A 26,726-nucleotide genomic window follows, 5' to 3' on the forward strand; every position below is an offset into this window, starting at 1 on the left:
TTCTTCCCCACCATCCCCATTCTCTCTCTCTCTGTCGCCCCCCTTCTCCCTCCCCCTCTCACCCTCCCCACTCCCTCTAAATCCACCTCAAACATTTCCCACCAACTTTGTCTTCCCCACACCCCCTTTATCTCTATCTTTATCTTTCATTCTCTCTTTATCTCCCTTGGCCCCTCTCTCACCCTTCACACAGTCCTCCCCTAAACCCACCACAAGCATTTCCTTTTTGTTAAAGTCATTATTCACAAGACACATGTGTGTGTTCCTACCACTAGAAATACACATACAATTTTGGCACTAGGAATGCACACACGTTATTGGTACTAAAAATGTTCATGTGTTAGGGATGCACGCACTTTTCTTGATCTTAAATTTCTCCTAGAAAAAGTCTTATGTGCATAGTGACTTGGTGGCTTTAGATATAGGTTCGAGATCACGAACTCGATGGTTTGAGTCGCAAATGCATGAAAACATCAAATTTTGAGAAAACACATATGTATCTCTACCTTTGATTTTATTTTTCTATAAGCTAGACAATTTAGATTCCCATAAAACTACATATAAATATAAAGTCCATTGTGTAGATTCTTAATATATAATTAAAAAGAAAATTAATATCTTTTACTATTATTAATATACTTTTCTCCTGGCATATATCAAAATCTTAAAATACACGCCTTGTTTATTTTGGCCATAATTTTTTTGGGCCCTGACCATTTGGAAAAAAATTATATGGTGCACTAGATGGCATTAAGACCTATAGTCTAATATAAAAAAGATTGTTTGATAAGGGTAAGACCCTTTTAGGTTGCACTAATGGAAAGGTCTAATAATTTCAAGGATATAATCTATTTAATAATTACATACACACACACACATACATAATTAATATTATAAATTTTGGAAAAATAGTTGTCCAGGTGAACAATCTGTTCTCTACAACTCCATAGGTTTTTGTAAAAATATTCCATCATTTAGATAATCAAAGATTGCACTAACAAAAACATATGCATTATATTTTGCATGAATAAAAACATACCAATGTTAGAAAAATAAAAAATGCACATAGCTAGAGACAATTTTTCTACATAAAAATTATATATATTTCAAAAGTCAACTCATTTTCCTACATTTCATCTTTTCAAACAATCTTCAAATTCATTGCCTAAGTACCTCTAATCATCCTTCCAATTTAACATATTGTTATTTTTCCCAATTTGCATTGTCATAAATAAGTTATGAGAAGCCATCTTAAACTTACATCCACCCATTATCCAACTTTTTTTTATTTTTTTATTCTTGAATTATGATTTTTTAAGAGCATTTCCAGTGATGAAGCATATGTTTAGTGCAGTTTTTAAATTTGTTGGGTAAAATAAATACATATATTTATTTTAAAAATAATTAAAATGTTAATCAGCCCAAAGAGGAGGTGAAACAAAATCCATTTAGTTAAAATAGGTTCTAATATTTGTATTAAAATAATTAAAATGCAAATAAGTCCAAAAAGGAAGTCGCACAAATTCCCTGGATTATTGGACCAAACAATAAAAACAATAATCACTAATAAAAAGAGGTATTGGACAATGACAAAATAAAATCAAATAAAGAATTTGATGAAAGAAAATATGCAAAGTCCATATTCCAGTTATTCTCGATAAGTGTGATTTCATAGGACAATAAGTAGATTATTTAAAAATATATAAATTTAATCCTGGCTCCTAATTACATTTTTCAAAATTTGTATATCTAAACTTATATTATAAATTAATAATGGGCTTAGACAATAGTAACTATTAATTATTCAAACAAAAATTATATAACAACGTTCTTTGATTCAGAAAAATATATAAATTTAATCCTGGCTCCTAATTACATTTTTCAAAATTTGTATATCTAAACTTATATTATAAATTAATAATGGGCTCAGACAATAGTAACTAGTAATTATTCAACAAAAATTATATAACAACGTTCTTTGATTCAGTAACAGATGAGTGTTGCTCCATTGTATTGGCTCATCAAGCATGTCCATTATTTTGATAATAAAAAAATTAATAAACCATTTTCATCATTATGCATTTTCAACAATCAACAATGCCTCGCCTTTACAATTTTTAAATATTCTGTTCATTTTATATTTTCTAGGAATGTTTTTATTCATAAAATTACAGAAAGCGGGACAAAAATTGATGAAATTAATTTAAATATATTATAAATTTGAACTTATCAATAGATACACCATTTCAATCTCCCCGGTGTTTAAAAGTACAGACATCATTTCAATCTCCACGGAGTTTAAAAGTACAATCGTTTTAGCAGTTTAAAAAGGAGTTGTTTTTACTAGGATTTTTTGGAATTTCAAGTGTCTCAGGAGGTGAAATTTTGATTTGTGTTATTTAAATTGTTTTTTTAATTGTATATATGGATTCAACACCCTGAAAAATCTAATAAATTCTTACTGTATTTTAGAGAGAAATTAGATCAAAAACTCACTAAAAAACTTCCAAAACATCTCTCTAAAAACAACTTGATTTAAAAATAAAATAAATGTTCCAGAAAACCATAAATATTTTTAGCCATATTTAAAAATCTTAAACACTGTTATCGATCTTTACAAATTTAAATGCTTTTAGGTTTTTGACTATTCTAATCCATTTTCACTATTTGATAGTGCTAATTCATTTTCAGTATAAAAACGAGATTCAACACTTCTATCATCAAATAAGAAAGAGAAAAAAATAACCATTCAATCTCTGAACCAATTTACTCTGTCGATGGACAACTTCGTTCGTTAATAACATATAACGTACTTTTTCCGTTTATTCGTTTAAACTGTAATACAAGAGTTGTTTATTGAGTAAAAATTAATAACATACCATACAAAAATTAACATACAATACACTAAGAGTTATTTCCTCGTTTGAGTAAAGAATATTGAATAAGCTTTCTAGCTCTTTTCATGCCGTTGATCACCGTCCAGAGCTTAAAGATGTCGAACTGAGCCATCCGTTTGACCGGCTTGTGCTCCGAATTTCCTGGATAAGGCTCACCCCCGGATCAGCGGTAGCAGGACACACATTGACGCTTACGCTAGATTCATCCAGAACTTTCACCCACGAATCCATATGGACGTCAGGGAGAGGAGCTTCACCTTCCAGTATTTGACACACTTGCCGTATCCCCGGCCTTAACGTCGGCTCGGTATTGGAGCACAATAATCCCACTTTCAACACCTTCTCCATTTCGGCCTCCTCGTACTCGTTCCCCAGCTTCGGATCTGCCGCATCTAGCAGACGCGCTTTGGCGTACAGCGCCCAGACCCAGTCCACCAAGAACAGTCGTTCACAGTCCATAGACAGGTCCACGGGTTTCCTCCCGCACGCCACTTCCAACAGCAGAACGCCAAAGCTGAACATGTCAGAGCTGGGAGTGGCCTTTCCCGTCTGTGTGAGCTCCGGCGCTATGTATCCCAACGTTCCCACCACATGAGTCGTTCCAGGATTCTCGCTGTGTTCATAAAGCCGGGCGAGGCCGAAGTCCCCCAGCCGAGCGTTGAGATCTGAATCCAGCAGTACGTTGCTCGATTTGATGTCTCTGTGGATGACCCTCTTCTCCCATTCTTCGTGCAGATAAAGTAGCCCTGCTGCCACGCCCTTCAGGATCGCGTATCTCCGAGGCCATGGCAGGATGGTCATTGGCTTCCCGAATATGAGTCTATCCAGGCTGCCGTTGGGCATGTAGTCGTAAACTATGAATAGTTGCTTCCGTATCCTGCACCAGCCTCGGAGAGGAACCAGGTTCCTGTGCTGCGTGCGCCCCATGGTCGAGATCTCTGCCACGAACCCCTTCATTCCCTCCGTGAACTCCTTCATTAGAGATTTCACCGCAACTTCATGGCCGCTGCTAGGGAGAACGCCCTTGTAAACCTTGCCGAAACCCCCCTCCCCGAGAACGTTTTCTTCCCGGAATTCGTTCGTGGCGATGTTGAGCTCTCTGTAAGTGAATCTATGCGGCCAGAACTCATTCTCCCATTCCTCAACTGTTTCTCTCATGAACTTGCCTCTTTTGATCAAAACGGCAATGGCCGCAGCTACAACAGAGAAGACAACCAGAGTGGTCACTGTAACGCCGGCTATCCATCGGTGGTTGGGACGCTTGGAATACATTTTAGCAAACGAATGGAGACGCGAGATATCGAGTGCGGGCACCGTGCCTTCTGTGGTGAAGCTCCACGCCAACACGTAATGGTCTTCGATGAAATTCCCCGTAGCCGCTGAAAAGCCAACGAACATCTCCTCTTGCAGAACGCTCTGCAGATCGACTTTCTGAGATATGAGCGGCTTCTTCGGTCTGGGCAAGCCGGCCAACGTTATGGTAACGTTGACCTGGCTTTGCAGACTGTCGTAATCGATCCAGGCCTGTATGTTCTGTCCGCCCTTGAGGTTGATTCGGTTGAACTCCTCCCCATTCCAGTACCCGGCGGGCTCGGTCGTCAGCGAGATGAGGCTATTAATATCTACGCCCACATGATTGCCGTCAGGATCATCCAATTCCACACTCTGCACCGGATCGAATTCCACTGCGAACAAGTGATTGTATGATTTCCCGTTGCTCGTAATGTTAAGCAAACCCAGATACTCGGAAGCGAGACCGCCGATTATAGTTTTGAAGGGCGTGACCATGAAAGCCAGACCGTGCCCGCCTTCGTCAGAGGGGGGATGCACCATGCTGAAAACGAAAGTGGTGCTGAAGGAGGAAAGCGTCCCGTGGCTTTTCATCTGCACAGGAGTTGAATACAGCCCCCGGCCGAGCACCCAAGGCGTGTGATTTGTGAGGGCCAGTACCGATCGGGAGGGAATGAGTGAAGCAGCAGCCTCCAAGATCAAGTTGGTTCCATTGAAGCCATCGAAGACAAAAGTTGTAGGAAAAACTGGTATGACAAGGGAGATGAAGGCTATAACAGTGAGGCAACCCACACAGGGCCGTAAAAAATAGGAGAGATGCAATTCCTTCTCGATGATTCCATCTATTTTTTTCCAATGTTCATTACATATCTTATAAACTAGCTAATATAGATACCGTGGACAAATAACGAACGCATAATGTTATAACAATGGAGTGTGAAAATCGACCACAATTATTGTGGTATTCTCCGCTAAACCCGTGACACGCCGCCCGCCAAGCTATTCAATGAAGGAGGAGAAAAGTCAACGAATTCACACCAATATTCAACGGTCAGAGACTTAGGAACCATCTTCACTACCCACGCCTTGAAGTTTGAGTTCGTTTTATTCAATAATTGAGTAGTGTCGAAAACGATATTCGAGTTGAATAGTCAATAATTTTAGCTTCTTCTTTGTCAAATGAAAATTTAAACTTCATTTTCTTTCTCAAATAAATATATAATATCGCTAAAATTTGTAATACGTTTTTGCGAATATATAAAATGAAATGATTAAAAAAATTAATAATTTTTATTTAAATTAAATATCATTTTTAATTAAATTTATTGACAGTATTTTAGTTTGTTATTGAAATTTATTGAAAATAATTTAGAGACGTCTAATTAACAGAGCACTACTCTACTCAAATCTTTTACAAAAATGTCCAGCAAATGAACTCCAATGCGTGCGCCTTTTTTCAAAGATTATATGTTGGGTTTTGGTAAAAACTTTACACAAAATGCATGATAAGAATCTAAAGAAAAAGCTCAATGTTACCGTAATGTTGGTCAGCTTTTTGGAATTAGCATATATTTAATTGTACTTTATTGAGATTAATAATAGAATCATGTATGATAATCTAGTTATTAGTTATTCCACGTATGAGTATGAGTTTTATTAATGTCTTAATTTGTTTTATGCTTTGAAAGTTATAGAAATTCTGGTCATACTTTGAAAAAAATTCAGTAAGGATTTTTGTAAATCCAAGTAAAAGCTGTCAAATTTCATAAATTTGGGTGCTCTAGAAGATTTTGATGGTGCTGAATCCATTTCCACCATATAAATCATGATTCAAATGGTGCCGCTACAAAAAAAAAATTGAATTTTTTCTCCCCGGATTCTAGTGACTTTTGGCCATTCGGACAATTCCTCTACCTCCATAGAGGACTCCTTTATTAATTTCTATTTATATGAGATAATTATCTAATGATTAGATGGCTAGTTAGTTGGGATCATCTTCACACTAATTTAGATTCAGTGTTAGACTCACTATTATATTAGTTCAACCATGTAAAATATATTGCATTAAATTGTATTATCTCATAATTCTATTTTTCATTCATGAACAGAATTTATAAATTATTTTCTCTATCAATTTCCTTTCTTCTTTCCTTGTCATTTTTGCTCATGGTTTTCTAGCTAAATCCAATTTGTGTAGGTTCAGCTACAACTTCACTTGGTATCAGAGCCAACGAGTGCTAAGAAGAAGGGGCATAAACAATCTATTTGCAGGAATGGAAGATTGGAGATATTGAAAAGAATGGAGTTTCCACCTTTCACAATTCTTGTGTCATATAACTATTTCGAATGGGAACCAAAGATTCTACTTCAACTCAAAAGTAAAGGCTTGTATCACAGAACCATGAAAACAAATATTGAATCAAAATCCACAATTGAAAAATACAAATATTTCAAGCACATGGACAATGCCTTGAATCTCCTATGCTTATTAATTTCTCCATAATTGTTGTTTCATGTTGAAGAATGCACCACTCCAAATCAAGTTTGTACCACTTTGGAGAAACTCTTTGGGAAGCAAGATGATATGTGGGTTCACATCCTTGAAAATGAGCTTATCTCATTAGATCAAATTAGTTTCGAAATTTTTAATTATTTCTTCACGGGGTTCAAAACCTTGTTACTCGAGTTGAAAGAATGCAAAATCGACAAATCCAAGCAAGATCTCCAATTAATTCTTACAATATTGTCAAAATTGTGTCCAATGTATGTTTTATTTGTCTCCACTTTTCAAGTAGTTGGGATTGCAATAGGCACAACCTAGAGGATGTTCAAACATGAAGCTTTTATTGAGTCCTTGATACATGAGCAAGATAAGCTCATAAACATGGGCATATTGAAAAGTTTCAAAGCCCATGCACTCGCTATGCATGATGGGGGCAAGGCCAACATCAAATCCAAGCAAAAATCTAAATGAAAAGGAAAGCGAATGAACCAAATCCAAGAAAGGGAGGAAATCCCATAACTCCAGATAAATCTACCAGCTTGAAGAAAAAGAAGGAAAAGAAGAATGAGATGGGGAAAACAAAATGCAACTATGATGACTGTGGTTACCATCTAGATTCATCATGTATGAATATGACAATTGACGTCATGGCACAGACTCTTCAAAAAAACATTCTTGGTGATTGCGTTTTAGAGGGTGCCAAGAAGGAGCAAGGAGAAAGAACACCCAAAACAAGAGAGAATTCACATGCATTAATTGATATTCATTCTTCTCTTAATGCATTCATCATAGATTTTGGAGCTTCACATCACATGTAAGGCAAAAAATATGTTCTCTCATCTTTGAAAACATATGTTGGTCCTATTCTCATGGGATATGATTCTCTGATAGAGGAAACTAGACAACGGAGGGTCGATCTTTGAGATGGAAGTTTGAGAATGTCCTACATACTCCAAATCTTTCACTAAATATTCTATCTATATATCAAATGATAAACGCCAACATTCAAAGTAGAGTTGAATTCACCCTATATTCACTGAGCATATATGACATGCAAAATAACTCCAAAATCACAATTGGCAAGGTAAAACATTAGTCTCATTTGTACACATTTCCTTAATTTTTTTCCTCAATTAAATTCCACTTACTACTCATGCATGAGAATGATGAAAGTAGAATTTTGCATGAAAGGTTTGGAAACTTCGATTTCAAATACATGCAACAACTTAGCAAACAAGGCATGGTGAAAGGCTTTCTTATCATAGAATTTTCTTATTGATTTTGTAAAGGATGTGCTCTTAGAAAGAATCCACAAGAAAATTTTGGGAAAGGGCATGCAAGGAGGGGGTCCTCTCTATTAGATCTTGTTCATAGTGATCTTATCTGGCCATTTCTAAACAATTCCATAGGAAAATATAAATATGTAATCACACTCATAGATGATTGCATGAGATACATGGGTGTATATTTTTAAACTCAAATATAAAGTGTTTGAGCATATGCATATTTTCAAAGTGTATTGTTAGAGCATAGAGGGCATCCCTATCTTTCGAGTGAATTAGCCAACAAGGCCCCTCAAACAATTGCCCTTTCAACATCACCCATGAGCGAGTGATGTGTCACGTAAGGCACTTATAAGGGACTGCAGGAACCTGGAAAATTTTGTATTAATGAAGGAGATTTAGATTTGACATTTACCATCAATGTGTATCCAAAAATTAGTCATTTAGAACAAATAAAAAAAGTATATCTATGTCTAAACATCTGCACTGGCCTATTCTTCTACATATGTTTCTCTATTACATCACAACTTTATCTATTTATAGATTTACATTAGGGTGAAAAGCCAACAAAAAATCCTATTTTATTATGGGCAGTGACTATTACCATGGGAAAAACCCCATAACCTAAGCATAACAACTATCCATATTTCTGCATTATGTGTGTTTATCCTTAGGTGACTTTCCTACACAATATCCTTCTCCATAGTGCCCCTTTACACAGTTTCCAAAATCCTTCCTCAAAATGTTGCTCCAATAGGTCCCCAACACTCACTTGTGCTTCATCCCTATCCACTCAATCCTTCTTTTATTACAAATTGATCTGAATTGGATCCATGAAAAATAATTAAGATGCCATGACTGTACCAAAACAGGATAGACTTCGAACTTGTGAACAAAGAGTGATCAGGAAGACCTCTGATAGTGGCAGTTTGCAGCCAGAGAGGAACGACGAGGACCTCAGTCAAAGCGCACTGACCAAGGCCCATGGAGACCGCGCAGGAGGCAAAACTGGCACTTGGGAAGCACAGATCAGGAAACAACGAGCATTAACGCTTAGCGCTAATCGCGCATCGCTGGACAAAACCCTTCGAAAAGGAAAGAGCCTCAAAGCACTCGATCGCAACGTGAGAGGTTAATTGAGATTAGTAGAGGGACCCCGCACTCGATATCAGCCACTAATTACGGTGGAATGATCAGAGTTGTTAAACATAGTTTTGAAAACCTTTCATCTATGAATATTGTGAACCATTAACTTTGCAACTATTGTTTTAAATGATCCCATATAGTATTTTAGGCCCTACATAGTCAGCTCAAAAACATTTGGCTCTACATTGTAGCAAAAGTCACCTAACATGCATAATGCTATTCAAGCCTCGCCTCATTTGGGTCCCACACATTGTTGTATGGCCCCAGATAGTTAGATAGATTACAATCATCTTCAACCCCACATGTGCAGAAGGTCACTGGAGGTGTGAAAGTGCGAACACACCCTCCACCCATAGGGTGAAGATGTGAAAGTGAAAATGTCCTCGTGTTGCCACCCTCACTTACGTAAAGGACTTCGGAAAAGATTTAATAGTGTCAAACTAACAGTGTGAGTGTGAGGCTAAAAATGTCAATGTTAGTATTTGGGCACTCACTGATGGAATTACCATTTAGAAAATTAGTGTCTTTTTCATTTTAAAATTATTTCTCAGATACTGACAAATACTGAAATGAAATCACCCTCCACAAGGGGAATAATGTCACATCAAGGATCACTCGGCCAATAGAAAATTAGAAAAATGATTTTCAAAAATTAAGAAAATATTTTTCAATTTATGGAAAATTGGATAAATTCAACATTTTATGAAAAATTTGCTCGAAGCTACAAAAAAGTTACAAAAACTTAGCAAACTAATCGAGTGTCAAGAGACTTTTCCTGTAAGACGATTATGGAAAAGCGAAAAATAAAAAAATATAAAGTAAAATTAAAAAAAAAAAAAATTTCATTATAATTGTATAACATAACAAAAATTAAAACATAATGGACTTATAAGAGTTATTTAATAATGTAAAGCAAATAGAATATATTCCTTCTTTTATGGTCTTGTTGATTGCAATGACAATAGTACCTTTAGGGATCCATTTGTATAATTCATATAATGCACCAATATATTGGATGAGGTGAAAAGGATCTCATGGTCTTGTTGATTGCAATGACAATAGTACCTTTAGGGATCCATTTGTATAATTCATATAATGCACCAAAATATTGGATGAGGTGAAAAGGATCTCATGATCAAATAGACGGTGGAAGATTTTTTAAATAAAAATACTATTCTTAAATATCAACCAGCTTTCGGAAGAACATGTTTAGTAAAACTACATTAAAGCCATCTGAATACAAAAATATTGAAGATAATAAATTTGGATGTCAGGGAAAGGAAGAGTACAAAATGTTATCGGTTGTAATAAGGATTTAATATAAAGTTAATATGAAGGATTTCAGAATTTGTCCAATGAAACCATGGATAAGTAATTTGATATCATGCATGCCTATGAATACATCAGTGTTAAATGATGGAGCCATATTATCGACCGTGAATTGAAGGACACGATGAGATTAATCTATTATTATATTCATTTTTTCAAATCCCATTTTTCAAGAAGAGGTTTAATTTCCATTAAGATGTGAATAGATTAGTTAAGAGTTTTTAAAATTTATTTTAGTGCTAAAAAAGATATCAAAAGATTTTAAAAGATTAGAGAAATTGATATTGTAACAAATATTGAAGTTGTAATTAATTCTTGAATATATTTACAAATATTATATGAAAAAGCATATTTTAATTTTTAATGTTTTTAATCCATTTAAATCTTACTTAAAATTATAATCTCAAAATTATAATAAATATTTTTGATTGGATAATATATTTTATCATATTAATAAAGTATTTTGACATATAAAAAAATTTAAATAATAGTAACTAATACTTTAATTTAAAATATAAATAATATTTTAATACTAAACTATATTTTATTTTTTTATTAATTAGAATATTTAATTTTAATACTAAACTATATTTTATTTTTTTATTAATTAGAATATTTAATATCAATTTTTTCAAAAGACATTAATATTAAATTAATTGTTAATTATATGTTTTTTTTTTTCCCCTGTGGTTCATGGAGGCACTATCTGGGTTGATTGACCCAGAAGGGAATCTAGCCCCAGGGCCCACGAGCTAGGCCCAACCCCAAGGACTTCGAGGAAAATGGACCCTGTGACCTCCCTACTAACTAGGCCTAACCCCAAGACTTTGGAGAGAATGGATTTTGTAACAACTGAACTAACCCTTAAAACTTATTGTTAATTATATATTAAATGAACTATTAATTATATTAATTTAATAGTAAATCATAAACATTTTAAATTGAAGAAGCATTGAATCAATAATCAATATAATGAATATAAATATAGTGATAACCTTTCCTACGTTAACCCAAATTCAATAATAAATATATAATTTAATAGAATGAGTGCAGACAACAATAACATTCCATATCTTATAAATAAATAAAATAAATGAAACTAGGGTACATAGAATATATATCTCATATTATAAATGAAATGAAATTAAGGTCCAACAAATGGAATGAAAATTAGAAATGTATATTTCAGTGGTTTCTGTTAGGAATCCATTGACTTTGTTGAGCACGAGATTTCCAGGGTCTTTGTTCTCTGCAGGCCGCTGCTTTGTCATTTCCGGGCCTCTTTTGTCTGCAGGTTTTTGTTTTGTCATTTCTTTGTTTCATGTTATCATGCATTTTGATTTTGATTAATTTATGATATTATGAACCTTTATAGTTTTTAAGTACTAAGAATAATTTGATTAATTTATGATATTATGAACATTATAGTTTTTAAGTATTATGAATAATACATTTTTTTTCTCAACCTTGTTACTTTATAATTGAATATTTAACAACTTAATCAAATATTAAGTTTAGAGAGTGTGGTTTTGATTTTTGTATCTTTTGAAATTGGTATAGATTTATTTTAAATACTGAATTGATATGAGCTGAGAGGGATCTAGTCTCTTCAGGTGTAAATATTTTTTTATGAACTGATATTATTTAAATATTTGTATAGTTATTTAATTTTTAATTTTTTTTTATTAATTTTTTTAAGTGGACATGAGCAAAATTTTAATTTTGATGATGGATTTTTTTTAGATAAACATAGCAAAATTTCAACTTTGATGACTGATGAACAGAGTTACACATCATACTGGACTATAGAATAAGCCTAGCCTCTCAATTCAATATCACTGGACTATAGAATAAGCCTAGCCTCTCAATTCAATATCATTTTACTAATACTGAAAAATCTTCGAAAAAAAATACTAAGATCAAAAAATGCCGTATTGACCTTTGTCACCTGGTCAATAATATCTCACTGAAAATGAGAGAATGGAGATTTCGGTCGCGCATAAAGAGGAAAAATTGCAAATAATTGAACTTGTCGGGCATAAGTTTTGACCTTTGTAACTCTACCAATAACAATTAATTGAGTGGGAAAGAGTGCCTAATATGGTTCCTCCACAAGCAGACTAAGGAAGATATTGTGAATAATGAAGTCGTTGGTTGTAGCTTTTGATCTATGAAACTTTGCCAATAACTATTAAATGAGAGTGAAATAGTCAAGAAAGGCGAAATTGCAAATAACGGGGTTCGCTCAAAGTTCGGGCCTTAATAATAATTGATTGTGGAAAGCCTTATTTCCAACCCCATAATAAAGTAAATGTATTTTGATATGGGTCCAATATAACACGAGTGAAATAGTCAAGAAAGGCGAAATTGCAAATAACGGGGTTCGCTCAAAGTTCGGGCCTTAATAATAATTGATTGTGGAAAGCCTTATTTCCAACCCCATAATAAAGTAAATGTATTTTGATATGGGTCCAATATAACACGATATAACATGTAGTTTGGTGATAAAAGGAAAAAAATAGGACATATTATATCAGGGACATATCAAAGCACATTTACTTTACTATGAGGTTGGAAATAAAGCTTTTCATTGATTATTGGGTTCCGTTGTGTGTAAGTTTTGACTTTGATTATTGGGTTCCGTTGTGTGTAAGTTTTGACTTTGATTATTGGGGTCCGTTGTGTGTAAGTTTTGACTTTGATATCAACGCCGGGAACAGTTTATTGAAAGTGAAAGAATGTGATGAACATTGTACATTCTTTACACGAAGAAAAAATCATAAACATGTGGATGAAAGAAATGCCGATAATGATGAAATCCGTTGAGCTGGAAGTAAGTTTTGACTTTCATAACATTGCAAAAGAAAAACAACGAGTTGCTTATTGAGGCTACAATGACTTTTGATTGATTTTTATAACTTTGCAAAAAAGGGTAAAAACAGTTTGTCTGGATAGTTATTTATCATTGGAATTTAGTTTTTTTTTGTTAATCTGATTATGAGTATCTAAATTGTTTGTTCCTGAAAATTTATTCATTGTTATCAAAAAAATGTTTGAGGCATCCAAAATCTTAAAAATACTTATACACTTATAATCTTGAAAATAAATATCTTTAATCTAAATTTCCTAAATTTTATGCTAAATTTTATACTTTTATTATAAATTTCTTTTATATTTAATTATATATTTTGGAAATCTTTTAAACTTTAATAAATAGTAACAATGCCCATTGTTGTTTTATGTATAATTCCAAAATATTTCTGTAATTTATAATCGAATTAAGTTCAATCCATGAGAAATGAACAAAGTGATTCCAAAATATTTTTGAAATGAACAACTAAAGGAAAACTGAAGAATGGAGATTCTTCACAAAATGAATGGTGGATAAAAATGGACTCCGTGGGCTTTGTTAATGATATTTAATTAATCCAATCCAACGCAGAACTTAATTCATCCAATTTAGGGCACAACTATGTTTGCCTGAAAGCTGCTTCTTTAATTAAAAAAAAATTGAAAATAGGTTATTCCCTTCTTCTTTAATTAAAAAAAAATTGAAAATAGGTTATTCAATTGAAAAGGGAAGAATGGAGATTGACATTTTAACTATTTGAGGGTTTTGTCACTAAGACGTTTTTTAACGACTTGTACTTATAGTAGGGTGTTGATCTCATGCAATTTTGCAACCTAAATTTTAATTTTGAAAAATTAATTGAAAATGGATTCTTTAATAATAATAATAAAAAATTAATTGAAAATGGAAGAATGGAGATTGAGAGATCGATTCCGAGCTAAGATTACGATGGTATTTTAACAATTGCGTTTTTTAATTATTTATATTTTTTGATATGTTAATGTTATGCAATTTTACAATTCAAATGTTGATTGAGGATAGTGAAAATTTGAATGATAGAAATTTATTTTAAAGTTTAGAAATTTTGGTCAATTTTACTAGTTACTAATATGTAAATTATTTGGTGATATTTCTTTAAAAAAATCAAATACTTTTATACTATAAAATTTAGGCAAATCTTTCTTTTAGAAAAAAAGCAACTTAGTAAAAAAAAATTAGAAAAAAATATAGAAAATTAACCCACTTGCTAATATTAGCCACTAAAATTTTTTCCCTCACCCAAAAGTTTTCAAAAAATTTCAACCATGATAATAATATAATATGTAATGAAATCCAATCTAATATGTAATGGAATCCAACAGTGTTCAAAAACAAAATATGAGCTAGTTGCAATTTAAAGTAAATTTTGTATAAGTTTTAAAAACAACTCCTATCTTTTGTGAACTCTAGTTATGAGGTTGATGGCAAGCAAAGTTCAAAATTGAACACATCACAGGCTCTCAAGAGGGCTCTAGCATGTCAGAGAAGTGTTGATCTAAAATTACAAGTCAATTTTATTTTTGTTCTACAAGTTTTTTTTTTAATTTTTAAATATTATTTTAAAATTACCTAGGAAGGGTGGCCTCCAAACACTTCTGAGAATTTAAATTATTGAAGGTCGGTATGTCAAACTGTTAGTCCACAATGTTATCTAGTGACTTTAAATTCCATTGTGTAGATTGTTAATATAAAGTCCATTGTGTAGATTGTTAATATATAATTAAAAAGAAAATTAATATCTTTTACTATTTTTAATATACTTTTCTCCTGGCATATATCAAAATCTTAAAATACACGCCTTGTTTATTTTGGCTATAATTTTTTTGGGCCCTGACCATTTGGAAAAAAATTATATGGTGCACTAGATGGCATTAAGACCTGTAGTCTAATAGAAAAAAGATTGTTTGATAAGGGTAAGACCCTTTTAGGTTGCACTAATGGAAAGGTCTAATAATTTCAAGGATATAATCTATTTAATAATTACACACACACATACATAATTAAGATTATAAATTTTGGAAAAATAGTTGTCCACATGCGCAATCTGTTCTCTACAACTCCATAGGTTTTTGTAGAAATATTCCATCATTTAGATAATCAAAGATTGCACTAACAAAAATATATGCATTATATTTTGCATGAATAAAAACATACCAATGTTAGAAAAATTAAAAATGCACATGCTAGAGACAATTTTTCTACATAAAAATTATATATATTTCAAAAGTCAACTCATTTTCCTACATTTCATCTTTTCAATCAATCTTCAAATTCATTGCCTAAGTACCTCTAATCATCCTTCCAATTTAACATACTGTTATTTTTCCCAATTTGATTGTCATAAATAAGTTATGAGAAGCGATCTTAAACTTACATCCACCCATGATCCAGCTTTATTTTTTTTTTTATTCTTGAATTATGATTTTTAAGAGCATTTGCAGTGATGAAGCATATGTTTAGTGCAGTTTTTAAATTTTTTAGGTAAAATAAATACATATTTATATTTTAAAAATAATTGAAATGTTAATCAGCCCAAAGAGGAGGTGAAACAAAATCCATTTAGTTAAACTAGATTCTAATATTTGTATTAAAATAATTAAAATGCAAATAAGTCCAAAAAGGAAGTCGAACAAATCCCCTGGATTATTGGACCAAACATAAAAACAATAATCACTAATTAAAAAAGGTATTGAACGATGAAAAAAAATATGCAAAGTCCATATTCCAGTTATTCTCGATAAGTGTAATTTCATAGGACAATAAGTAGATTATTTAAAAATATATAAATTTAATCCTGGCTCCTAATTACATTTTTCAAAATTTGTATATCTAAACTTATATTATAAATTAATATTGGACTTAGGCAATAGTAACTATTACTTATTCAACAAAAATTATATCACAAGGTTCTTTGATTCTGTAACAAATGAGTGTTGTTCCATTGTATTTGCTCATCAAGCATGTCCATTATTTTGATAATAAAAAATTATTACACCATTTTTATCATTAATCATTTTCAACAATCAACAATGCCTCGCCTTTACAATTTTTAAATATTCTGTTAATTTTATATTTTCTAGAAATGTTTTTATTCACAAATATTCTGTTAATTTTATATTTTCTAGAAATGCTTTTATTCATAAAATTACACGAAGCGGGAAAAAAATTTGATGAAATTAATCTAAATAAATTTCAAATAAATTATAAATGTGAACTTATCAATAGATACATCATTTCAATCTCCACGGAATTTAAAAGTACAACCGTTTCAGCCTAGTTTAAAAAAGGTGTTGTTTTTATGTGTTTTTTGGAATTTCAAGTGTTGGTAGAAAGTTTTGAGGTGAAATTTTGATTTGTGTTATTTAAACTTATTTTTTAATTGTATATATGGATTAAACACCCTGAAAAATCTAGAGCACTTCAATTGTGCAGGAGTTATTCATCAAACTTATCATTTCAATAAATTCTTACCGTATTTTAGAGAAATTAGATAAAAACACACTAAAAAAACTTCCAAAAAATTTCTAAAAACAACTTAATAAAATAAATTGATCCAGAAAACCATAAATATTTTTAGCTATATTTAAAAATCTTAATCACTGTCATCTATCTTTAAAAATTTAAATGCTTTTAGGTTTTTGACCATTCTAATCCATTTTCACTATTTAATAGTGCTAATCCATTTTCAGTATAAAAACAAGATTCAACACTTCTATCATCAAATAAGAAAGAGAAAAAAATAACCCTTCAATCTCTGAACCAATTTACTCTGTCGATAGACAACTTCGTTCGTTAATAACATATAACGTACCTTTTACGTTTATTCGTTTAAACTGCAATACAAGAGTTGTTTATTGAGTAAACATAAATAACATACAATACAAAAATTTACATACAATACACTAAGAGTTATTTCCTCGTTTAACATACAATACAAAACTTATTTATTGAGTAAAGAATATTGAATAAGCTTTCTAGCTCTTTTCATGCCGTCGATCACCGTCCAGAGCTTAAAGATGTCGAACTGAGCCATCCGTTTCCGTTTGATCGGCTTGTGCTCCGAATTTCCTGGATAAGGCTCACCTCCGGATCAGCGGTAGCAGGACACACATTGACGCTTACGCTAGATTCATCAAGAACTTTCACCCACGAATCCATATGGACGTCAGGGAGAGGAGCTTCACCTTCCAGTATTTGACACACTTGCCGTATCCCCGGCCTTAACGTCGGCTCGGTATTGGAGCACAATAATCCCACTTTCAACACCTTCTCCATTTCGGCCTTCTCGTACTCGTTCCCCAGCTTCGGATCTGCCGCGTCTAGCAGACGCGCTTTGGCGTACAGCGCCCAGACCCAGTCCACCAAGAACAGTCGTTCACAGTCCATAGACAGGTCCACGGGTTTCCTCCCGCACGCCACTTCCAACAGCAGAACGCCAAAGCTGAAGATGTCAGAGCTGGGAGTGGCCTTTCCCGTCTGTATGAGCTCCGGCGCTATGTATCCCAACGTTCCCACCACATGAGTCGTTCCAGGATTCTCGCTGTGTTCATAAAGCCGGGCGAGGCCGAAGTCCCCCAGCCGAGCGTTGAGATCTGAATCCAGCAGTACGTTGCTCGATTTGATGTCTCTGTGGATGACCCTCTTCTCCCATTCTTCGTGCAGATAAAGTAGCCCTGCTGCCACGCCCTTCAGAATCGCGTATCTCCGAGGCCATGGCAGGATGGTCATTGGCTTCCCGAATATGAGTCTATCCAGGCTGCCGTTGGGCATGTAGTCGTAAACTATGAATAGTTGCTTCCGTATCCTGCACCAGCCTCGGAGAGGAACCAGGTTCCTGTGCTGCGTGCGCCCCATGGTGGAGATCTCTGCCACGAACCCCTTCATTCCCTCCGTGAACTCCTTCATTAGAGATTTCACCGCAACTTCATGGCCGCTGCTAGGGAGAACGCCCTTGTAAACCTTGCCGAAACCCCCCTCCCCGAGAACGTTTTCTTCCCGGAATTCGTTCGTGGCGATGTTGAGCTCTCTGTAAGTGAATCTATGCGGCCAGAACTCATTCTCCCATTCCTCAACTGTTTCTCTCATGAACTTGCCTCTTTTGATCAAAACGGCAATGGCCGCAGCTACAACAGAGAAGACAACCAGAGTGGTCACTGTAACGCCGGCTATCCATCGGTGGTTGGGACGCTTGGAATACATTTTAGCAAACGAAGGGAGACGCGAGATATCGAGTGCGGGCGCCGTGCCTTCTGTGGTGAAGCTCCACGCCAACACGTAATGGTCTTCGATGAAATTCCCTGTAGCCGCTGAAAAGCCAACGAACATCTCCTCTTGCAGAACGCTCTGCAGATCGACTTTCTGAGATATGAGCGGCTTCTTCGGTCTGGGCAAGCCGGCCAACGTTATGGTAACGTTGACCTGGCTTTGCAGACTGTCGTAATCGATCCAGGCCTGTATGTTCTGTCCGCCCTTGAGATTGATTCGATTGAACTCCTCCCCAATCCAGTACCCGGCGGGCTCGGTCTTCAGCGAGATGAGGTTATTAATATCTACGCCCACGTGATTGCCGTCCGGATCATCCAATTCCACACTCTGCACCGGATCGAATTCCACTGCGAACAAGTGATTGTATGATTTGCCGTTGCTAGTAATGTTAAGCAAACCCAGATACTCGGAAGCCAGACCGCCGATTATAGTTTTGAAGGGCGTGACCATGAAGGCCAGACCGTGCCCGCCTTCGTCAGAGGGGGGATGCACCATGCTGAAAACGAAAGTGGTGCTGAAGGAGGAAAGCGTCCCGTGGCTTTTCATCTGCACAGGAGTTGAATACAGCCCCCGGCCGAGCACCCAAGGCGTGGGATTTGTGAGGGCCAGTACCGATCGGGAGGGAATGAGTGAAGCAGCAGCCTCCAAGATCAAGTTGGTTCCATTGAAGCCATCGAAGACAAAAGTTGTAGGAAAAACTGGTATGACAAGGGAGATGAAGGCTATAACAGTGAGGCAGCCCACACAGGGCCGTAAAAAATAGGAGAGATGCAATTCCTTCTCCATGATTCCATCTATTTTTTTCCTATGTTCATTACATATCTTATAAACTAGCTAATATAGATACCGTGGACAAATAACGAACGCATAATCTTATAACAATGGAGTCTGAAAATCGACCACAATTATTGTGGTATTATCCGCTAAACCCGGGACACGCCGCCCGCCAAGCTATTCAATGGAGGAGAGACTTAACAACCATCTTCACTATCCACGCCTTGAATTTGAGTTCGTTTTATTCAATAATTGAATAGTCTCGACAACGATATTCGAGTTGAATAGTCAATAATTTTAACTTCTGTGTCAAATGAAAATTTAAACTTCATTTTCTTTCTCAAATAAATATAAAATATCGCTAAAATTTGTAATACGTTTTTGCGAATATATAAAATGAAATGATTTGAAAAAATTAATAATTTTTATTTAAATTAAATATCATTTTTAAGTAAATTTATTAAAAGTATTTTAGTTTGTTATTGAAAATAATTTAGAGACGTCTAATTAAGAGAGCACTACTCTACTCGAATCTTTTTTCAGAAACCACTCTACTCAAATCTTTACAAAAATGTCCAGCAAATGAACTCCAATGTGTGCGCCTTTTTTCAAAGATTATATATTGGGTTTTGGTAAAAACTTTACACAAAATGCTTGATAAGAATCTAAAGAAAAAGCTCAATGTTACCGCAATGTTGGTCAGCTTTTTGGAATTAGCATATATTTAATTGTACTTTATTGAGATTAATAACAGAATCACGTATGATAATCTAGTTTTATTAATGTCTTAATCTAATGATATTGTTTTTTGCTTTGAAAGTTATAGAAATTCTGGTCATACTTTGAAAAAAATTCGGTAAGGATTTTTGTAAATCCAAGTAAAAGCTGTCAAATTTCATAAATTTAGGTGCTCTAGAAGTTTTTGATGGCGCTGAATCCATTTCCACCATCAAAATCATGATTCAAATAGTGCCGTTACAAAAAAATTTGAATTTTTTCTCGCCGGATTCCAGCGACTTTTGGCCGTTCAGGCAATTCCTCTACCTCCATAGACGACTCCTTTATTAATTTCTGTTTATATGAGATAACTATCTAATGATTATATGGCTAGTTAATTAGGATCATCTTGACACTAATTTAGATTCACTGCTAGACTCATTATTATATTAGTTCAACCATGTAAAATATATTGCATTGAATTGTATTATCTCATAATTCTATTTTTCATGAGTGAATAGAATTCATAAATTATTTTCTCTATCAATTTCCTTTCTTCTTTCCTTGTCATTTTTGCTCATGGTTTTCTAGCTAGATCCAATTTGTGTAGGTTCAGCTACAACTTCACATGGTATCAGAGCCAACCGGTGCTAAGAAGAAGGGGCATAAACAATCTATTTGCAGGAATTGAAGATTGGATATATCCAAAGGAATGGAGTTTCCACCTTTCACAATTCTTGTGTCATATAACTATTTCGAATGGAAGCCAAAGATTCTACTTCAAATCAAAAGTAAAGGCTTGTATCACAGAACCATGAAAAAAGATATTGAATCAAAATCCACAATTAACAAATACAAATATTTCAACCACATGGACAATGCCTTCAATCTCCTATGCTTATTAATTTCTCCATAATTGTTGTTTCATGTTGAAGCATGCATCACTCCAAATCAAGTTTGTACCACTTTGGAGAAAGTCTTTGGGAAGCAAGATGATATGTAGGTTCACATCCTTCAAAATGAGCTTATCACATTAGATCAAATTAGTTTCAAAATTTTTAATTATTTCTTCACAAGGTTCAAAGCCTTGTTACTCGAGTTGAAAGAATGAAAAATCAACAAATCCAAGCAAGAAATCCAATTAATTCTTACAATATTGTCAAATTTGCATCCAATGTATGTTATATTTGTCTCCACTTTTCAAGTAGTCAGGATTGCACTAGGCGCAACCTAGAGGATGTCCAAACATGAAGCTTTTATTGAGTCCTTGATACATGAGCAAGATAAGCTCATAAACATGGGCATATTGAAAAGTTTCAAATCCCATGCACTCGCTATGCATGATAGGGGAAAGGCCAACATGAAATCCAATCAAAAATCTAAATGAAAAGGAAAGCTAATGAACCAAATCCAAGAAAGGGAGGAAATCCCATAACTCCAAATAAATCTACCAGCTTGAAGAAAAAGAAGGAAAAGAAGAATGAGCTGGGGAAATCAAAATGCAACTATTATGACTGTGGTTACCATCTGGATTCATCATGTATGAATATGATAATTGACCTCATGGCACAGACTCTTCAAAAAAAAATCTTGGTGACTGTGTTTTAGAGGGTGCCAAGAAGGAGCAAGGAGAAAGAACACCCAAAACAAGAGAGAATTCACATGCATTAATTGGTATTCATTCTTATCCTAATGCATTCATCATAGATTTTGGAGCTTCACATCACATGTAAGGCAAAAAATATGTTCTCTCATCTTTGAAAACATATGTTGGTCCTATTCTCATGGGATATGATTCTCTGATACAGGAAACTAGACAACGGAGGGTCGATCTTTGAGATGGAAGTTTGAGAATGTCCTACATACTCCAAATCTTTCACTAAATATTCTATCTATATATCAAATGATAAACACCAACATTCAAAGTAGAGTTGAATTCACCCTATATTCACTGAGCATATATGACATGCAAAATAACTCCAAAATTACAATTGGCAAGGTAAAACATTAGTCTCATTTGTACACATTTCCTTAATTTTTTCCTCAATTGAATTCCACTTACTACTCATGCATGAGAATGATGAAAGTAGAATTTTTCATGCAAGGTTTGGAAACTTCGATTTCAAATACATGCAACAACTTAGCAAACAAGGCATGGTGAAAGGCTTTCTTATCATAGAATTTTCTTATTGATTTTGCAAAGGATGTGCTCTTAGAAAGAATCCACAAGAAAATTTTGGGAAAGGGCATGCAAGGAGGGGGTCCTCTCTATTAGATCTTGTTCATAGTGATCTTATCTGTCCATTTCCAAACAATTCCATAGGAAAATATAAATATGTAATCACACTCATAGATGATTGCATGAGATACATGGGTGTATATTTTGAAACTCAAATATAAAGTGTTTGAGCATATGCATATTTTCAAAGTGTATTGGTAGAGCGTAGAGGGCATCCCTATCTTTCGAGTGAATTAGCCAACAAGTCCCCTCAAACAATTGCCCTTTCAACATCACCCATGAGCGAGTGATGTGTCACGTAAGGCACTTATAAGGGACTGCAGGAACCTGGACAATTTTGTATTGATGAAGGAGATTTAGATTCGACATTTATCATCAATGTGTATCCAAAAATTAGTCATTTAGAACAAATAAAAAAAGTATATCGCTATTCTATGCACATTGCCTAAATTTTTACGTCATTCAAATTCCACTTTACTAACCACACATGAAAATGATAAAAGTAGAATTTTGCATGAAAGGTTGGGACACTTAAATTTCAGATACATGCAACAACTTAGCAAATAGGGCATGGTGAAAGGCTCGCCTATCATATAAATTCCTGATGGATTTTGTAAAGGATGTGCTCTTAGAAAGCATCCATAAGAAAATTTTGGGAAGGGGCATGCATGGAGGTCCTCATCTTCCCTGGAGCTTGTATATAGTGATATTATCAGACCATTTCTAGATTGTTCCATAGGAGAATCTAAATATGTACTCACATTCATAGATGATTGCATGAGGTACGCATGGGTGTATTTTGTCAAACACAAATCTAAAGTGTTTGAGATTATGAATATTTCAAAATGTATTGTTGGCGCACAAACGGTAGACTTGAGTTTGGAGTGAATTAGCTAGCAAAACCCCTTAAACTCCGAGCCTTTCAACATAAGTTGTGAGCAAGTGATGTGTCACCTGAGGAATCTATAAGGCTTTGTAGGAACTTGGAAAATTTTGTAGTGATGAAGGAGATGTAGATTCTACACTTGTCATTAGTCCTTATCAAACACTTAGTCATTTAGAACAAAAAAATTGAAGTATACCCTTATTCTACATAGTAAACCCATTTTATGTTCAAGAGGTCTATAAAAGAAATACAAAAATAGTTCAACACATTATGCATGGCACATGAATTATCCCAAAATAGATCTTTATTAATATTGTAAAGACTCAATGAAATTCCAATTGTCATGGCTCACCAACCTAATAGATCCACTGTTACAGCATGAAATACTTATAAAATATCATCAAAAGACATACGTATCTATGGCTAAACATCTGCACTAGCCTATTCTTCTACATATGTTTCTCTATTACATCACAACTTTATCTATTTATAGATTTACATTAGGGTGAAAAGCCAACAAAAATTCCTATTTTATTATGGGCGGTGACTATTACCATGGGAAAAACCCCATAACCTAAGCATAACAACTATCCATATTTCTGCATTATGTGTGTTTATCCTTAGGTGACTTTCCTACACAATATCCTTCTCCATAGTGCCCCTTTACACAGTTTCCAAAATCCTTCCTCAAAATGTTGCTCCAATAGGTCCCCAACACTCACCTGTGCTTCATCCCTATCCACTCAATCCTTCTTCCATTACAAATTGATCTGAATTGGATCCATGAAAAATAATCAAGATGCCATGACTATACCAAAACAGGATAGAATTCGAATTTGTGAAGAAAGAGTGATCAGGAAGACCTCTGACAGTGGCAGTTTGCAGCCAACGAGGAACGATGAGGACCTCTGTCAAAGCGCACTGACCAAGGCCCATGGAGACCGCGCAAGAGGCAAAACTGGCACTTGGGAAGCACAGATCAGGAAACAGCGAGCATTAGCGCTTAGCGCTAATCGCGCATCGCTGGAGAAAACCCTTCGAAAAGGAAAGAGCCTTGAAGTGCTCGATCGCAACATGAGAGGTTAATTGAGATTAGGAGAGGGACACCACACTCGATATCAGCCACTGATTACGGTGGAATGATCAGAGTTGTTTAACATAGTTTTGGAAACCTTTCATCTATGAATATTGTGAACCATTAACTTTGCAACTATTGTTTTTAAATGATACCATATAGTATTTTAGGCCCTGCATAGTCAGCTCGAAAACATTTGGCTCTACATTGTAGCGAAAGTCACCTAACATGCATAATGCTATTCAAGCCTCGCCACATTTGGGTCCCACACATTGTTGTATGGCCCCACATAGTTAGATAGATTACAATCATCTTCAACCCCACATGTGGAGAAGGTCACTGGAGGTGTGAAAGTGTGAACACACCCTCCACCCATAGGGTGAAGATGTGAAAGTGAAAATGTCCTCGTGTTGTCACTCTCACTTACGTAAAGGACTTCGGCAAAGATTTAATAGTGTCAAACTAACAGTGTGAGTGTGAGGCTAAAAATGTCAATGTTAGTGTTTGGGCACTCACTGTTGGAATTACCATTTAGAAAATTAGTGTCTTTTTCATTTTAAAATTATTTCTCAGATACTGACAAATACTGAAATGAAATCATCCTCTACAAGGGGAATTATGTCACATCAAGGATCACTCGACTAATAGAAAATTAGAAAAATGATTTTTAAAAATTAAGAAAATATTTTTGAATTTATGAAAAATTAGATAAATTCAACATTTTATATAAAATTTGCTCGAAGCTACAAAAAAAAAAGGTCACAAAAACTTAGCAAACTAATCGAGTGTCAAGAGACTTTTCCTGTGAGACGATTATGGAAAAGCGAAAAATAAAAATAATGTAAAGTAAAATTTTAAAACAAAAATAAATATTCATTATAATTGTATAACATAAAAAAAAATTAAAACATAATGGACTTATAAGAGTTATTTAATAACGTAAAGCAAATAGAATATAATCCTTCTTTTATGGTCTTGTTGATTGCAATGACAATAGTACCTTTAGGGATCCATTTGTATAATTCATATAATGCACCAAAATATTGGATGAGGTGAAAAGGATCTCATGATCAAATAGACGGTGGAAGATTTTTTAAATAAAAATACTATTCTTAAATATCAACCAGCTTTCGGAAGAACATGTTTAGTAAAACTACATTAAAGCAATATGAATACAAAAATATTGAGGATAATAAATTTGGATGTCACGGAAAGGAAGAGTACAAAATGTTATCGGTTGTAATAAGGATTTAATATAAAGTTAATATGAAGGATTTCAGAATTTGTCCAATGAAACCATGGATAAGTAATTTGATATCCTGCATGCCTATGTAATGCTTGCATATACATCAGTGCTAAATGATGGAGCCATATTATGACCGTGAATTGAATGACACAATGAGATTAATCTATTATTATATTCATTTTTTCAAATCCCATTTTTCAAGAAGATGTTTAATTTCCATTAAGATGTGAATAGATTAGTTAAAAGTTTTTAAAATTTATTTGAATGCTAAAAAATATCAAAAGAAATGTGATAAGATTTTAAAAGATTAGAGAAATTGATATTGTAACAAATATTTTGAAGTTGTAATTAATTCTTGAATATGTTAATAAACATTATATGAAAAAGCATATTTTAATTTTTAATATTTTTAATCCATCTAAATTTTACTCAAAATTATAATTTCAAAATTCTAATAAATATTGTTGATTAGATAATATATTTTATCATATTGATAAAGTATTTTGACATATAAATTTTTTTAATAATAGTAACTAATACTTTAATTTAAAATATAAATAATATTTTAATACTAAACTATATTTTATTTTTTTATTAATTAGAATATTTAATATCAAATTTTTCAAAAGACATCAATATTAAATTAATTGTTAATTATATGTTTTGTTTTGTTTTGTTTTTTTTTTTTTCTGTGGTTCAGGGACACTTTGGTCAACGGGTGGCACTACGTCCAAAAAAAATCTAGGGACTCTAGCCCGGGAGCCCACTAGCTAGGCTCAACCCCAAAGACTTCGAGGGGAATGGACCCTGTGACCTCCCTACTAACTAGGCCTAACCCCAAGACTTTGGAGAAAATAGACCTTGTAACAACTGAGTTAACCCTTAAAACTTATTGTTTTTTTTTTTGTAAGCTACGGTAGAACCCATTCTATTACTCGGTAGAAATAAACAGTTTACAAACCATCAGGATAGTGCAGAGAACCCGCCCACATGGGGAAACCGGGTGATAAACCACCTATAGTTTCTGGTGGCTGCCCAGAAATAAAAAGCCCAAAGTCTCAAAATTTTAGCCAAAATTACAAGACAGTCCTTAGATTTTCTAAAACTAATCATCTGTAATATGCAAATATCAGCCTCTACATAACCCAAAAAACTACAGTTAAAAAGGTATTGAAGATTTTCCAGC

The 26,726-nt window shown here is 34.0% G+C and overlaps 2 pseudogenes; both read right to left on the reverse strand.

Annotated features, from left to right (window-relative positions):
• Window positions 1–2,844: 2,844 nt before the first annotated feature.
• LOC149161514 (L-type lectin-domain containing receptor kinase IV.1 pseudogene) lies at window positions 2,845–4,926 on the reverse strand (annotated as a pseudogene).
• Window positions 4,927–17,139: 12,213 nt separating this feature from the next.
• LOC149161515 (L-type lectin-domain containing receptor kinase IV.4 pseudogene) lies at window positions 17,140–19,445 on the reverse strand (annotated as a pseudogene).
• Between the last annotated feature and the right edge of the window lie 7,281 nt (window positions 19,446–26,726).

The sequence above is a fragment of the Pinus tabuliformis genome, chromosome 5_2, assembly GCF_031772625.1.
Source record: "Pinus tabuliformis cultivar Carrire ecotype Pingquan chromosome 5_2, CPIR1, whole genome shotgun sequence".
Taxonomy (NCBI): domain Eukaryota; kingdom Viridiplantae; phylum Streptophyta; class Pinopsida; order Pinales; family Pinaceae; genus Pinus; species Pinus tabuliformis.